Genomic DNA, 15,102 nt, shown 5'->3' on the forward strand with positions numbered 1-15,102 from the left:
AGGTTAATTTATAGATATTGTCATGCTGGAAGGTGTTAATGGCTGACAGCAAGCATGTGTTTGATCTATGGGCAATCACAGACATCGTTAAAGCTGATGGGCATCCTAGCCACCCTTAATTTAGGATAAATGGAAGACTCAATTAAGATCCTTTATGGCATAAAATAGATGAAACAAACAAAACTGCCACAAAAAGTGCTGGCTCACGATGGAAGGCCAGGGCAAGAACTAATTCATGGAGAACAAGAGATGTTTCCCTGGGGACTAATTGAAGTGCAGTGGATGGGGCACTGACGGGTCGGAGCTGTGTGTGTCACATACTACAGTGGTGAGTGCAGTATAAGAACCTGTCCTATGTAGAATAAGAGTAGAATGGAATAAGCAGAAAGTCAGAGAAGCAGCTGTGAGGGTGGCCCCGAGAGTGAACTCTGGGGCACAGGAGTGGCTGGATAGGCAGTTTGAAAACTGTGAGCAAGGAAGCTCTCTGTTGTCGTTCGTTCCAATTATGTTCAGGAAAACAGGACTTTGAGTACATTCTTTGTAAATAAACAGGACAGCACTAAAAAAAAACCCTGACTCAGATCAATTTTCCTTCTAACAAGGCCCTGAATATTGGTCAGCTGCCCAGGCCAAGGAGCAGCAATACACACAGAGAGAGTCACACACACATTTTTTTTTTAGCATCTAGATGGGAAATAATGGAGTCTGCTTTTACACAAACATACACTACTATCTGGGCCTGACTCTGGCTGTGATAAGGATTCCTTGTGTCTGCTTTGTTCCAGAGACAGACAAATCATGATGCTTTTTCAGGGCCATTCTTCTTTTGAACAGCTTTAAGTGCAGCCTCAAGTTAAACCCAGTAACTGTTTTCTTAAGTAGCTTATTGTACAGCTGTCCAATACAGTTATAGATAGAACTTTCTGGGGGGGCTCTGTGGACTTTAGTAGGACAGTATTTTATCCTTTTTTTTTACACATTGGGGAGGGGCAGGAGGGTAGGAAAATGAGGCATGGGGAGCCTTGGCCCACACATGGGGCTTGTGGTAGAGCTAGGAATAAACCTCAGATTTACTGCATTCCAGTCAGTAGAGTCTTAACCGTTTGTGGTGAAAGATGAAATAAAACAAAATGAAATATACAGCAGAAATGCATATATAATTATAGGTGTTATCGAGACAAACTCAGCAACATAGGGCTTTGGAGTGCTACTGTCCTTGGATCCATCCAACTCCTTAATTCATATTAAATGCCCTTTTAAAATAAAGTTAGTTGCACATCAACCTTTGTACAGAAGAAAAAGATTCCACCCACCATAGTCTGTCCAATCAGCAATCATCTGTTTTGGACAAGTCTGAACTCCAGACCATTGCTGATTTTTGTCTTGTGATACTTCTGCTGCAATATTCTAAAACTGCCTCACTGTTTGAAACTGCTAAGCAAGATATTACATTTGCAGAATAGGTCCCGGTACAGTGAATGAGGACAGACAGCCTACTGTGAGTTCTTCGAGGCTGAAGGTCCCTTGTGCTGCGAAGAAACAGAACGCTTGTATTCATAGGAGGAACACACTCTTTCATTGTATTTACAATGGCATACGCAAGCCTATGCTCACATGAGTGAGTTGTTGTCAGATTTTAAATTAACAGTTGTGCTTCATTAGTGCAAGGCTGATATTAATATACCTTGTAGGTAATACCTCTTATATTCTTCTAGTAATGATTTCTAGCATTAGTCACGAAAACAGAGTAAAAGCACTCGGGATGCTTTTGACCTAGAAGAAATAAGGCTGTTTGCTAACGGTAAGCTGCTTTTAAAAAAAATCTATTTGTTTAAAATACAGACCCAGAATAGCTAACAGGATGGCAGAATGTAGATTTTTATCAAGTGTTTGATTTGCGTCTGTGCACTGCTTTGTTTTATAACTTGCATAAATTTGATCCAGGTTGTGTGAGAAGCAAGTAAAATGCTGCAGGAAAGAACGAGATGCCACTAATCCTTAGAGACATGCAAAGAATTAGGAGCTTGTCAAGACACATCTTTCCCTGAGGTGAAACTGTCACTAAACCTACTCATTAATGTTCCAAATCTTCAAAAATAGAATCAACCCCCTCATCCCCACTGTGTATTGTTAGGGGCCTACTCCCTTACCCCTTCTGCATCACCCCGATGTATTGTTAAAGGCCTACTGACAGCCCCTGCATTTCCAACTTTTGCTGTTAAAAACCACTTTCCACATCCCTGCTATGTATTGTTTAAACACCTATCCCCGCTAGGGTGACCAGATGTCCCAATTTTATAGGGACAGTGCTGATATTTGGGGCTTTGTCTTATTACCCCCATTGCCTATTACCCTCCCACCCCATCCCAATTTTTCACACTTGCTTTCTGATCACTCTACCCTCTCATTACCACTATGTATTTGTTAAAGGCCTACCCCTACTCCCCCACCCTGCAGCCCCACTGTGTATTATTAAAGGCCTACACATCTTGATTGCTACGTTTTCTGCACCCCTCAGCTAGTCCTGGGTGCTTTCTCCTCAGCCTTCAACCTTTTCGAAATGTTGGAGATAGAACTTCATAATATACTTCCTCTCCTTTCTTATACAGTTTGAAATACATTATATGCTAACACTGTTTACTATCTTCATTGGCATTTAAATGAAAGGGGTAGTTCAGAGTTATTATTTTAGGCTCTATGCAAACTCAGGTAGCCTCTCTGCACAGGTCAGACTCACTTCATGTTTGGAAAGTTTTCTTCCCAATCAGTATATCTAGAATCTTTTTTATGAAAGCTGAGACTCAGGAGAACAATTTAAAGGTCTGTCTGCCCTCCTCTAGCTAGTCCTTCATGCCCCCATCTCCTTCAGTACACCTTTTACTTTGGGAAACACTGTTCTAGTATGAGCTTTTACTCTAGTTTCTGGTAGCAATGAGTATATATTGAAAACCGCCAAACTTGAAATGAAAGATCACAAGCTGTAGTGGTTGCAGGATCGTCAGTTACCACTTCTGTTCATTCATAACAGGAACAGTCGCTGTGGTCCAGTTCAGTTTTGGCACAAGTGGGCATAACTCTATTGAAATGAATGAGTTGTACTTGCTCACACCCGGGATGTTGTCACTGTGCATATGTCTACACAGCAGTCAGGAGGTATGATTTCAGCACATATAGAGATGTCCAAACTAACTGTGATCACGCAAGATTGAATGACAACAGCAGTGAAGCTGCAGCAGCATTGGAAGTGGCATAGGCTAGTCCCCCGGAGTATGTATCCAGGATATTGGGCAAACTTGTACTTGAGTGGCTAGTCTGGGCTGCTGTGACTTCACTGCTATTTTTAGTGAGTTAGTTCAGTGAGAGCTAGTCCGGGGATGCCCACATGTGCTACAATTGCAGTGTAGACATAACCTGTGTTTGTAACTTCAAATATATTGTAATTAATCTGTGACCACCTAGAACTTCCTGGTTGTCCTGGGCTTGCAGCCATGCCTTACATAGGGGCAAGACTTCCTGTTCCAAAATTACAGGCCCCCACCACTTGAGCAAAAGGAGGCTCTTTCAGTTGTTAGCTATGAAGGACATGTGACAGTTGAGCTGTTATTATTCTGTCCAGTAGAGGGAAATGTTAAGGTTAAAAAACACCGGGCATGTTAAATCTTGAGAAAAGAAGACTGAGGGAGACCTGATAACAGTCTTCAAATACATTAAGGGCTGTTATAAAGAGGACAATGATCAATCTGAAGGGAGGATATAGTGAGGGGGCGTGGCCGCCCCCTGAGATGGACAAGGAGGACACCTTACACACCCCCTGGTGGGCAGAACCAGAACAACTATGCCTGCTCTGCTGGGAGCAGAGTGACAAGACAGGACGTATAAAGGGGGAGAGAGCCCAACTGCTCAGTTGAGCTGAGCTGCCAGGGGAGAAGGACATCCCTTCCCCACTGCTGGGGCTCAAGCCCAACCTCTGCACCACTAAGGAGCTGCCGAAACTGTCTACTGCCTGGGTCCCAGAGGACCTGGAAGAGCTGCCTGCCTCCTGCGACCTGGAGTAGCTGTCTGCTACCTGCAACGCTGAAGGTCTGTTCAGGTTGCCACTGGTGGTTTACCCTGAGGAGACCGATGACAACCCTGAGTGACAGGTACTCCAGGGAATGGGGTAGGAGACGATAGTCTGGTTGTGTTGTGGCTGGAAACTGTGTCAGCGAGTTTCGGCTGAAGCCCCACTTATCCATTGGCGGAATGCTCTACCGCTGTAAGGGCAGTGGACTGGGACCGGTGGTGTTGAGAGGGCGCATGTCCCTCTCCCCCGTTTCCATTCTCACCCTGGGGTGACAGCCTCACCCTGGCCTGTGCAGCCTCCCTGGGCTATAGCCTGTTTGCTCACCCCACCCTGCCTGAGGGGCTGGGGCTATAGACTGCTTTGCTGCCCCACCCTGCGTGAGGGCCTGGGGCTATAGACTGTCTGATTGCCCTGCAAATGCTAATTTTCCTTTGGGCATCAAAGTTCATAGAGATACCGTAGTGAAGGGGTTTGGCCTCCCTCCCAGATGGAAAGGGTGGGATGGTCACACACTTTACAGAGGACAAAAAATAATTGGCTTAATCTGCAGCAAGGGAGAGTTAGGTTGAATATTAGGAAAAACTTTCTAACTATAAGGATAGTTAAGCACTGGAGTATCCCTATCATTGGGGATTTTTAAGAACAGGTTGGATAAACACCTGTCAGGGATGGTCTAGGTTTACTTGATCCTGCCTCAGCACAGGGGGATGGACTAGATTACCTCTCAAGGTCCCTTCCAGCCCTACCTTTCTATGATCATCACGAACACATTCATTACAATTTGGTGACCCATGTGAAATGGAGTGGTTGTCTTTGACCAGTTTTATAGATGTCTGTCAAATAAGCCCATAACAAATGGCACCTTTGGCCTCTGCAGAGGTCAAGGATAAGAATAGACATGGTGTCTGAAGGAACCTGTCATCCCAGAGGAGTTATCTCAGGACTCACTCATCTGAGAGTATTTGCATGTGCTACATTTTGCTGATTATCATTAATTTGTAACAGACTTATGTATGGGAAATACAATCTTGAAGGCCAGTCTGAGTTATACTGGTTTCTTGAAAAAGCTTGTATTGCTTCTACCTGTGTTATACCTGTTCTACACATAAATGAAGGGCTTCACTTCTGTGTTACCAAATCTAACACCCTTCTCTACCTCGACAATTCAATTTTTAAAGATCCTCCTAGAAGTAACAAAAGGGCAGTTTGGGTTTTCTTTCATCTGAAGCCAGCAAAATTTGTTCTACTATTGGTTTTAACCACATACATAATCTGGGGTTTTATTTTAGTTATACGCATGTAACTATTGCCAAATCTGTATGCTTTCTAGACAACTTCCTTTCCTAACCCCTCCAGGAATATCAGTTTAAATAGTAAATGTTATTTTGGGGGGATTGTGTCCAAATTCAGAGATCCTTCATACAGACTGGAAATTAAAATGAAAAGAAAGAACAAAAGCAAGCTCGTTAAAGGAGGGAAAATGAGGCCTAAATCATATTAAATTTCACACTGCATTCCTGCGAGCTGCGTTTTGCACTGCTCCATTGCATTTACAAAATGTACTTAGAATGTTAGTTACAGCATATACAGTGCAACAGAGATCACTGGGCTAACCTGGTGACCTGGCAATACCACACGGAGAGTCACAACACAGAAGTGTTTTGTAATTGGTAGCTATCAGGACAGTTGTAGAGGACTATTGTTGTTTGTAGAAGCACAAGTCCACGGGTGAGTTTGCACGTACTCTCTTAGTTGGATGGAATAGGGGCTACTTGTTTACAAAGGGTGAGAGAATTACAACAACTTAATAAACAAGCCACCAACACTGGGCCCATATGAACTGACAAAAGTAGAGTGCTAGGTTATTGAGGGCTTGGCTAAATTCCCATCCACTATAACATTGTTTGTTCTTGTCTGTGTTAAATGACCAGCTCCTTCAGCATGCCTTGGCTCCGGTCCTCTGAGGTGCAGATCACCTGTAATTCACATTGAAGAAGAATAGTAACTGTTGCAGGTGCTCAGTACCACTCAGGATCAGGCTGTTAAATAGCTCTTTGCCTACATCCTAAATCTATGATTTAAGCTCATTGGAGCGTGTGCTAGAGGGAGGAGTAAAAGGGACTCTAAGCAACTTCTTGATATCCATCCCTTGTTCCTGAGCCAACCAGGTTCCAAACTGGCCCTCAGACCAAGTTAGAATGGACATCAGCAGGAATGGTCCCCAAAGGACAGTTCTGTTGGCTAGGGATCAGCAGAACACATTGCACTGCAGCTCTACCCTCCCCCCCACAGCCCCTGTCACAAGCCAAGGAGCCTCAGTGCACTGACATCAAGGTCAGGAGTGGCTGGCGGAGAGCTGAGGGAATCCTAGTCTCCACCTTTAAAGGAGCTTCAAGGTTTGCTCTGGCAGTGCAAAGTGAACTGATAAGATCAACCTCTGAGGCTGTAAGCCTCCTGGGGCAGGGACTTTTATGATGTTTGTGTCTGTACAATGCCTAATACATTCGGATACTACTAGAATACAAATAATGATCTCTCAAGGTCCTTTTCAGCCATACGTTTCTATGGGGAAAGATGAGAAGTTCAATTTTGCCACCATTAGTTCAAGGAAGGGGTGGGATATCCTTGAGGAGATATTAGATGGTCAAAAAGATATGTGCTAAGACAGGGAGGGTAGGGGATGGATGAGATGGGGTAAAGTTGTCAAAGCAAGGGGTTTGAAGAAGACATAAGATTAATGAACTCCGTGGCAGATATGAGTAAAGGACAAATCAAGGGCCAGGGTGGGAGGGAAGGAAGAGTGGGTTGAGAGCTCCAGCTGAACCCTGGCAATTTTTGCTTTAAAGATGTTAGCAATATCTTGAGCAGAAAGAGGGAAGGGGTCGGAGTGGAAGGGAAATGCGGCTTGAGTGTGCATGAAAAATATACTATGGATTAGAGTCATGAGAGTGGCTAAAGGCCTTGCTTTACCATTGCACTTGGCTGACTTATAAGTGAACAGTCCTTATCCATGCCTAGCATTGCTCGTCTCATCCTGTATCAGACAGCTGTGCTTTCACCATGCCTCAGGTCATAATTCTACAATCCAGAGCCCCATGCACTAGATCACCATGTTTAAAGTAAGCCAGCTCCCTCATGGAGATTCTTCAATGCTGGTCAGTGCTGCAGAACTCATTCTCCCTCCCCCTGATCTTTCTTGAGAATTCTCTTTTCATTCCAGTTTATCTACCAGCTCTGACAACTGTTTCTCTAGAGTAGATAGCACCCTGTTGGGGCTCAGTGAACATAATCTGCATCATGCCTGTAGATTGTTCCACTTCTGTGTCTACCGTACTGACTCCAGGCAATGAAATTTGAGTGCCAGTTCCATCTTATTTGCACATCTGGATTTCCACTTTCCAAACATCAGCAGATGGGAGCCATTTTCTTCTGTGGCCTCTTTGATCCTTCATCGGTGAGGAATTCCTTATAGGCCTGGAAACTGATCTGCTGCTGAGCTCCTCATTGAGAGAGGCCTATTCATCTTAATCACAGAATTACTTAGTTAAACTTGCCTTCCATATATCTTCCCCTTAATCCAGCCATGCTGAAGTTCCTTGCAGGTTCTTTCTTGAGAAGAGCTAAGTTGTTCAGTCACTTGATAGTATTTTAGTTCACATGTGATGTTCACATCCCAGTGGGAAGAAATTATCCATTTTCTCCTCAAATTCTTCGAATGAAGCAATGCTAATCTTATACCAGTCAACAGTTGTTACTGCAGGATCCTTCTCACCACTTGGACTCTTATACATGGCTAGGATTTCCAAGTCAAAATATTTAAAATAAAAACTAAACTCTCTGCACCGCCGACCCCTTCAGTGCTCCGTTGCTATGATAACTATTGCATACGCTGTCACCTCATAATTGTAAAACAGTTCATATAAGAGTAGCTAGAAAGAGGAAACAGCAGTACAGTGCTTATAGAATAGTTATTTTTTAACAAAGAGATCAAGCTCTCTGACTTATTTGGAAGAGTATTTTTTATTCGTATGGGAAGAGAGTCACTGGGCACCACTTAAGTCTTTTTTTTAAAAGCAAAGAGTTTATGGATCCAGTGGAGTAAACATTCCCCCTTCCAAAGGGAGAATCTATAGCATGAGGATCTGCTAATGGAAAATTCTGTACTTCTCTTAAGGTTTATCACATCTGTCACTGCTCATTCACTCACTCAACCAATCATAACACAGTGCTGCAAAAAGAAAATGTTTATTACATGGCAGCACCAGACTAATTATCACCCTGTATCAGTGTCTGAAATTAACCCTAATTAACTTTAATGCTCTGATGTTGCCCACCATTCCAAATAGAAGCTTTTTAGTTTTCCTTATTGAATACAAAAAGGATTTGGATTAAAAGACTGCATCACACTTGCAAGATAATTCCCTTCTTCTTTGCTTCTAATAGATTAACTGCACCATTAGAGAATCAGACATGGATTTAAAAAAAAGTATTTTATTAAACACTTGATAGGAATTGGGAAGTGCTGGGTTAGTCAAAACATATAAACCGATACAAATTTCTCACAAATAGCAGCAGCAAGAGAAAGGACAGCAGGATTAGTGACCTAAAGTAAGTATGATTGTGGTTACTCACTTCCATATTTGAAAACGCAGCTCAAAGGGCCAGATCTGTAGAGGTATTTAGGCCTTGCTCCATTCAGCATTGCCACTGATTTAGGAGCCCAAGTCTCATTCTCAAAAGTGACTTAGGCACAAAAGTCTCATTCAAAGTCACTTTTGAAAATGAGACTTGGACTCCTACTGTTGTACACAGTGTAGTTGCAGCTGTGTTGGTCCCAGGATATTAGAGCGACAAGGTGGGTAGGTAAAATCTTTTTATTGGATCAAATGAAATCTTATTCAGTTTGAAAACCACTTCAATGCTGAATTGAGCAAGGCCCAGATTTTCAAAGGGATTTAGGAATATCTTCTTAGGTATTGGTGTCGTCATGCCAGTTGTGTAAACATCCACTACAGTCAGAAACAAGACTCTGCCACCTTCTGTGTTTGTACAGCACCTAACTTTGTGAGCACCACCAGAAATCAACCAGTACGAAGAAGGGACACTTACAATGTTCACTATGCCAAGAAGATGGCCCTATGAGAAACTGTGATCTGCTAAACTCCAACCTGACCTCATTTTCATTCGACTGTTTCCCAAATCAAGAGAAGCAGCCATGAAGGAATGAACCATATTAACCCTTCAATTACCACCAAGACCAAATGGGAAAGAGTGACTTTATGTATGTCTACACTGTGATAAAAGGCATGCACCACAGCTGTCGCAGGCCTGGGTCAACTGACTTGGGCTTCTGGGCTTCAGGCTTCACGTCTATAAAATTACAGTGCAGACATTAGGGTTTGGGCTGGAATCCAATTGGGCTCTGGGACTCTTCCCTCTCACAATTTTATAGCCCCACAGCAAGAGTCCTAAGAGCCTGAGTCAGCTGACCCAGACCAGCCACAGGTCTTGTGTCAGTGTAGACGTACCTTCTGCATCCACCTGCTGTACTGTGGGAGAGAAGGCCATACCTGAGTACCTAGCTGGTTACCCATGTGACAGATACGGTAATCTCCTGCAATATCTTTGGAGCTCTTACTGTATAAGTTTCTGCATCATTGTGGGCCAAGGACTGTATGTAATTCCATGGGGTGGGTAACCACATGGGTTTTCACTGCAGTGCTGTGATGAGTGCTGCATATGGTTCTCAAACAGTTTTGACAGCTCCTTGTTCTAGTGGACAGAATTAGGCAATTAAGATGTAGTGTCATTGTTCTTCCCGCCTTCCTCTTGCCACACAACACACATAGTTACCACAATTGAATTGTCTTCACCATCAGCCATGGAACCAGCAAAATGGTCCAATGCCATATCTGGGTTTGGGCTATTTATAATGATATTCTTTAGCTTAGCTAGCACTTCAGAATGGAGGAGCCTCTGTCCTGCCACCAATGAGAACTTCCTATGTATACAAACACTCTGCCATCACTCTGAGGCTCATTTTTATCAACTTCTCTCCATTCAGACCAGTAGCTCAAAAATAAGGTTGTTTTAACCAATAAGGTGTTGTTAGACAAAGGCAATTTTCTTAAGTGCTTTATAAATAATGTTCTTTTATTTTAATACTATAACAGTAGCCACTAGAACCAGCGTCACATGGCAGATATATCAACTTTTGTAACTCTAACCCATGTTGAGTGACTGAATAAAGTTCAGTCTTATCCAGACACCTTTATTACAAATTCTTTTTTATTAATAAAGCAAATAAGCTATGTTTAATGTAACTCACGCAAAATAAAATTGTAATTGTGAAGCAATTTGTGTAACGTTTATATAACGCCTTTCATCCCAAGAACTTCAAATGGCAAAACATTTTGATATTTTAGGATCTACAATGTACTCCCAAAAATGAGCTGATTCCAAACACTTTAGATTGCAGCGGGGAGGAGTAGGGATATGTGGGTTTTTAAAAAAAAAACACCCCCCCCCCCCAAAAAAAAAAAAAAAAAAACCTGGGCAGCTGCTGCAAATTGACATTTGTTTTCTCCACATCCACACAGGCCCATGGGAATACATCAAACATTACCCTAGGTTGATAACTCCGCAAGCCAAGAAATTAGAGAAAAATCTACAGGGAAGAGACATGAGGTCTCATTAACAGATGCTCTGTCTCCTTTGGTATTATTGCAGCCCAGAAATTGGAGTAAAAACAAAATAGGCTCTTGCAGGCTATCTGGCCTTACTGCTGAGTATGTCAGAAACCCATGGAAAAGCCTTGATCAAACAAAAGAGCCTACTTTAAATTGCATTTGAAAAGAGATCTAATTGTGTCATTTCATTTCCTGCTGTAGATAATGTGCATACAAAAAAACCCAAAAACCCTGAGAATACAAGAAAGAGAGTGACTTGGATCCAAATATGTTACAACTGGAAATTACAGATTGGTTCAATAATGTTTTAAAAGAGAGAGAGGAAAAAAATATAGTATATGATATAGCTGATTCTTTTATACAGTAGAAAAATAGGCCCAGAATCTGCCTTCCTTAATCCTTGCAAGCAGAGAGTTCACTGTGGAGGTCAGGTGTATGATTTTCTTTCTTTACAGAAGGATCAGAGTTTGTAGACGATAAAAGTCTGGACTGTAACGAAAATAGTAGGGAGAAATGGTTTCAGAGAACAGACATGAGTTACCTTATAGTAATGTAAGCTCCAGTTGGCATTTTGTTTCTTGTCTAAAAGGTCCTTGTACAAATTTTCCCCAGAAATTATAATTATGCTGAGGGTTGGGTGAAATTTTGTTAAAGATGGTAATAGCCATCCTTCATCCAGGATAAATGTAAGGAGCGGTTAAACTTTTTTAGAGTAAATTAGGTGAAACAATTGGAACCACCACCCAAAACACAGGCCATGTACAAAGCCAGTCAGGAGCTGACCTATGTGGGAAGAGGTGATTCAGTGGCATATCAAGGGAAGGGCAGGGGAGCCATGATCCCGGGTGCCGACCTGGGGGTCAGAACCCCTGGCCAGGCCATCCTTGGAGGAGCCACACCTCCACTGTCACAGACGGCCAGGGGCGGATGGGCTTTAATATCCCTGATCACATTTCAGACCTGCTGGCAGCCGAGGGCTCCTGGTGCAGGGGGAGCAAGTGTCCTCTTGGCCCCTCTACCCCTGCACTGGGCTCAAGGAAGGGGCCGCGGGGATCCCAGCTTTGCAGGGGCTAGGCAGCCAAAGGCGGGGCTCCGGGGCAGAGCCCATCATGCCCTCCCCCATGTCCCCTCATACTTACATTTGTGCCCCCCCATAATATGTCAGCAGGGCAGCAGAGAGCCCATATGACATGCAAAACATCATGATGTAGTTACAAATGCTGTTAAAGACTGTAGTGCAAACTGGACCATAGCCTTAGTTCCAGCAGTCTTGAATTTGAACAAAGGCTTTACCTTTGTGTTATGATAGGTGCCTGAAAACATCCTGCAAGTTGGAATTGACTTTGTAAGCTTTCCAGTGAAATCCTGGCCATGCTGATGGCAAAACTCTCATTGACTTCAATGGGGCAAGGATCTCACTCTTCAGCTTTAAACTGGTGTCAGGCGTACACCATTGATTACATTTTCAAAAATAGATGCCTTTGTGGTGCTTGCTTGTGTGTGTCCTTCTAAATGATCTTTCTTCTAGGGCAGAGGTTCTCAAACTCTACCACGTTGCGTACCACCAACATAAAATGCCACCACCTGCAGTACCACCACCAATTTTTTATAAACATAAGTAGCTGCCGATGCTTCATTTATAAGCTACCTTGGCAACCGGTTCCAGTCACGTGGCCAGAAGCTCAGGAAGCAACCAGTTGAGAAAGCTGCCCAGCGCTCCAGTTGCCAAGGTAGCTTAAGTGGAGTGTCGGCAGCAGAACTTCAGGCTAAGCTGCTGCTGATGCTCCGTTTAAGCTACCTTGGCAACTGGAGCATCGGGCAGCTAAGACGTGTACCATTGGGAGGGGGCTTGCTTACCACCAGTGGTACGTGTACCACAATTTGGGAACCCCTGTTCTAAGGCCTAAAACTCCCGTCATTTATGAAACAAGAAGCTACACTACAATTTATTATTCAACTCATTTCCCCCCTTTTGCAGCAGTGGTTTGCTTCGGTCCTTTATGAAACATTGTGGCATCATTGCCAGACTGTTGGCTTGCACTGCTATGCCTTGTCCTTTTTCTTATGGCCATATGTTGTCCCTTTGAAAACTACTTACTTTCTGTGTGAATGGAAATTATTCATTTCTTAAATCCTTAGACCGGTGGAAGTCTCTTCCCCACCCCTAAGCCACTAGAGCAGATATGCAAAACAGGCTTATTTAAAATGGAAACAGCAAATCCTAAAATGCTGCATGCTTTGCTTGATAGCGAATGGATCAGAGAACCTGGTATGAAGTGGTTTTACAATACAACACTGCAATCAGTGACATCGCTATCAACTTTCAAAATGAACTGCAGCATACAAATGGATTATGAAAGCCAAAGGGGCACTGAGAGAGCACCAAAACTACTCCTAAATAATAGATTCATAATGTCATGTAATGCAAACTTTATATATATGTTTTTTTAAAATCACAATTCCCTTGTTTTCCCCCCTTCTTTTTCTATTCTCCATTTTTCCTTCCATATCCAGATAAGCCTTCATGGGTTTTCTCCATATTTTTTCTCTCAAACTAATATTTCTGGTTTTTTTTAATCCTGGTTGTTAATGTTCATCTTATTGTTTCTCTGTGTGTGCAGATCATAATAAAACACATCATCCTGAGATGTTCATAACAGCGTTATTCTTGTTTGATATATAGTTAACTTCCAGTGTAACGTCTTTGAGCAAGAACCAGTTTCTTTTCAGTTTAGGTATCATTGATCTGCTGCCCACCCCTAAAATCCCTAGGCACCTCTTCCTGCCCTTCTGTCTTTATTACAGTGCTATTTTCTACCAATACGCTTTACAATCTGTTCAATGAGTCCAATAGTAGGGTCATCCAGCCCTGATTCAGCTCCTTCAGAAAAGAGTTCAGCAGTGGTTTCCAAATTTCATAAAAAATCAGCAGTTCATCTCTCTCCAAAGCTGCATGTTTATCTCTGTTTAGATCTCCACAAAGTTATTAGTGTGGGTGGATGTCTCCAGAGTCCAACACAGGATTAGACATTTCCAGGCAACAGCAAGCCACACACTGATTCCATTACCCAGATGCAAAAGTATAAACAGAAGGAAGGTATGTTAATTTCAAAGCACACGGAGCCCTATCCTGCAGCCCTTACTGGACAGATCCAGAGCAACTTTTCATGGGGTTACAATTTGATGGACATGTTGCCTAGCAATGCAGTCAGCTGGCTGTCTTTTTGAATTTCAATGAACTTGGGTTTGAATTTGGTACAAACATGCTAGGCAAAGCTGGAATAGTAACACACTGTAGGTATGATGCAAAAGATCAACTGGGTCTCTTACATTTCAAATGCATCAGAAATTTCCTTACAGTCCAAAAATGTCCTGCTACATTGATAATCCACACTTTCTTCCCCTCTCCTACTTAGCTTTTTCATCTTTTAAAAATATTTATTTTTTCTCTTCAGGACATGTTTCTTTTCTGCCCCCGTTTTTACTGTCATTGTTTTGCCTCTTTTCCCCTCTCTTCTCGAATCCTTCTCTGCTATTGCCTTTTACTCCTCCTTCATCCATTGGTCCTCTCCAATCCACTTTCCCCTTCCCCTGAGTCTTCTCTCCTCTCCTTTTTTTCTCTCTCCCTATCCCTTAAGCCTCTTTGAACAGAGTCAGAAGATTAGTCTTTTTGCCTCAAAAATCAATGCTGTGTTAAATGATTTTGCCAAAATTGCAGCTATTGGTGGCTGCTGGTTATGTAGGCCCATCAGCACTGGTATGATGTTTGTTATTCGTGGTCCTATACTATGCCACATGGTATGGACGGGAGTTGCTTTGTGCAGATAGAACACCATGTTGATGATAACTTGAGCTATTTAGAGAATCAGAATGTCATGGTTTCTACTGTGTCTCTGGCTAGCATATGTTGCAGGTTCATTCCATGTGTTTAACAGGAAATCTCTATTTCCTATTCTCCTACCCCTTTCAGAAACACACACCAGTTCTGCAGTTCAGGACTCATTATTTTTTCCATCCCCTGTCCCTTAGGTTGCATGGCATAGGAGCAGTATTGCCCACTCCAAGCATTCAAAAATCAAGAGTCCACCCCAAAAGAATCATAAGATTAGTTTAAAAGTCAGGGAATTAAAAAGCAAACTTCATATTCTTTTTCTTTGTCTTCCATTTTTTAAGCCTTTGGGGTATACATAAGTCATATTCTCTAGCTTTTCTCTGCAACGATGAGGGTGAGAAACTTACTTTATTATTTTTTTTAATGAAAGCTGAGATTCTCCCAGAATCCCCTGGCTCCAGGAGCTGACATTTTAGGAAAAACTGCAAATATTGCAAGCCTCTTGATAAAATCTCAAG

The 15,102-nt window shown here is 42.6% G+C and overlaps 1 long non-coding RNA gene across 1 annotated transcript in view; it reads left to right on the forward strand.

The window, feature by feature from the left end:
- Window positions 1–1,870: 1,870 nt before the first annotated feature.
- Window positions 1,871–15,102, forward strand: part of LOC137154186 (uncharacterized) — a 28,326-nt gene continuing 15,094 nt past the window's right edge. Inside the window, exon 1 of the long non-coding RNA XR_010920131.1 lies at window positions 1,871–2,049. This is a non-coding gene — a long non-coding RNA (uncharacterized lncRNA). The remainder of the gene's footprint in view (window positions 2,050–15,102) is intronic.

Source organism: Emydura macquarii, unplaced genomic scaffold (genome assembly GCF_026122565.2).
Source record: "Emydura macquarii macquarii isolate MOO-44397 ecotype Brisbane River unplaced genomic scaffold, CSIRO-AGI_Emac_v2 contig_1253, whole genome shotgun sequence".
NCBI classification, from domain to species: Eukaryota; Metazoa; Chordata; order Testudines; family Chelidae; genus Emydura; species Emydura macquarii.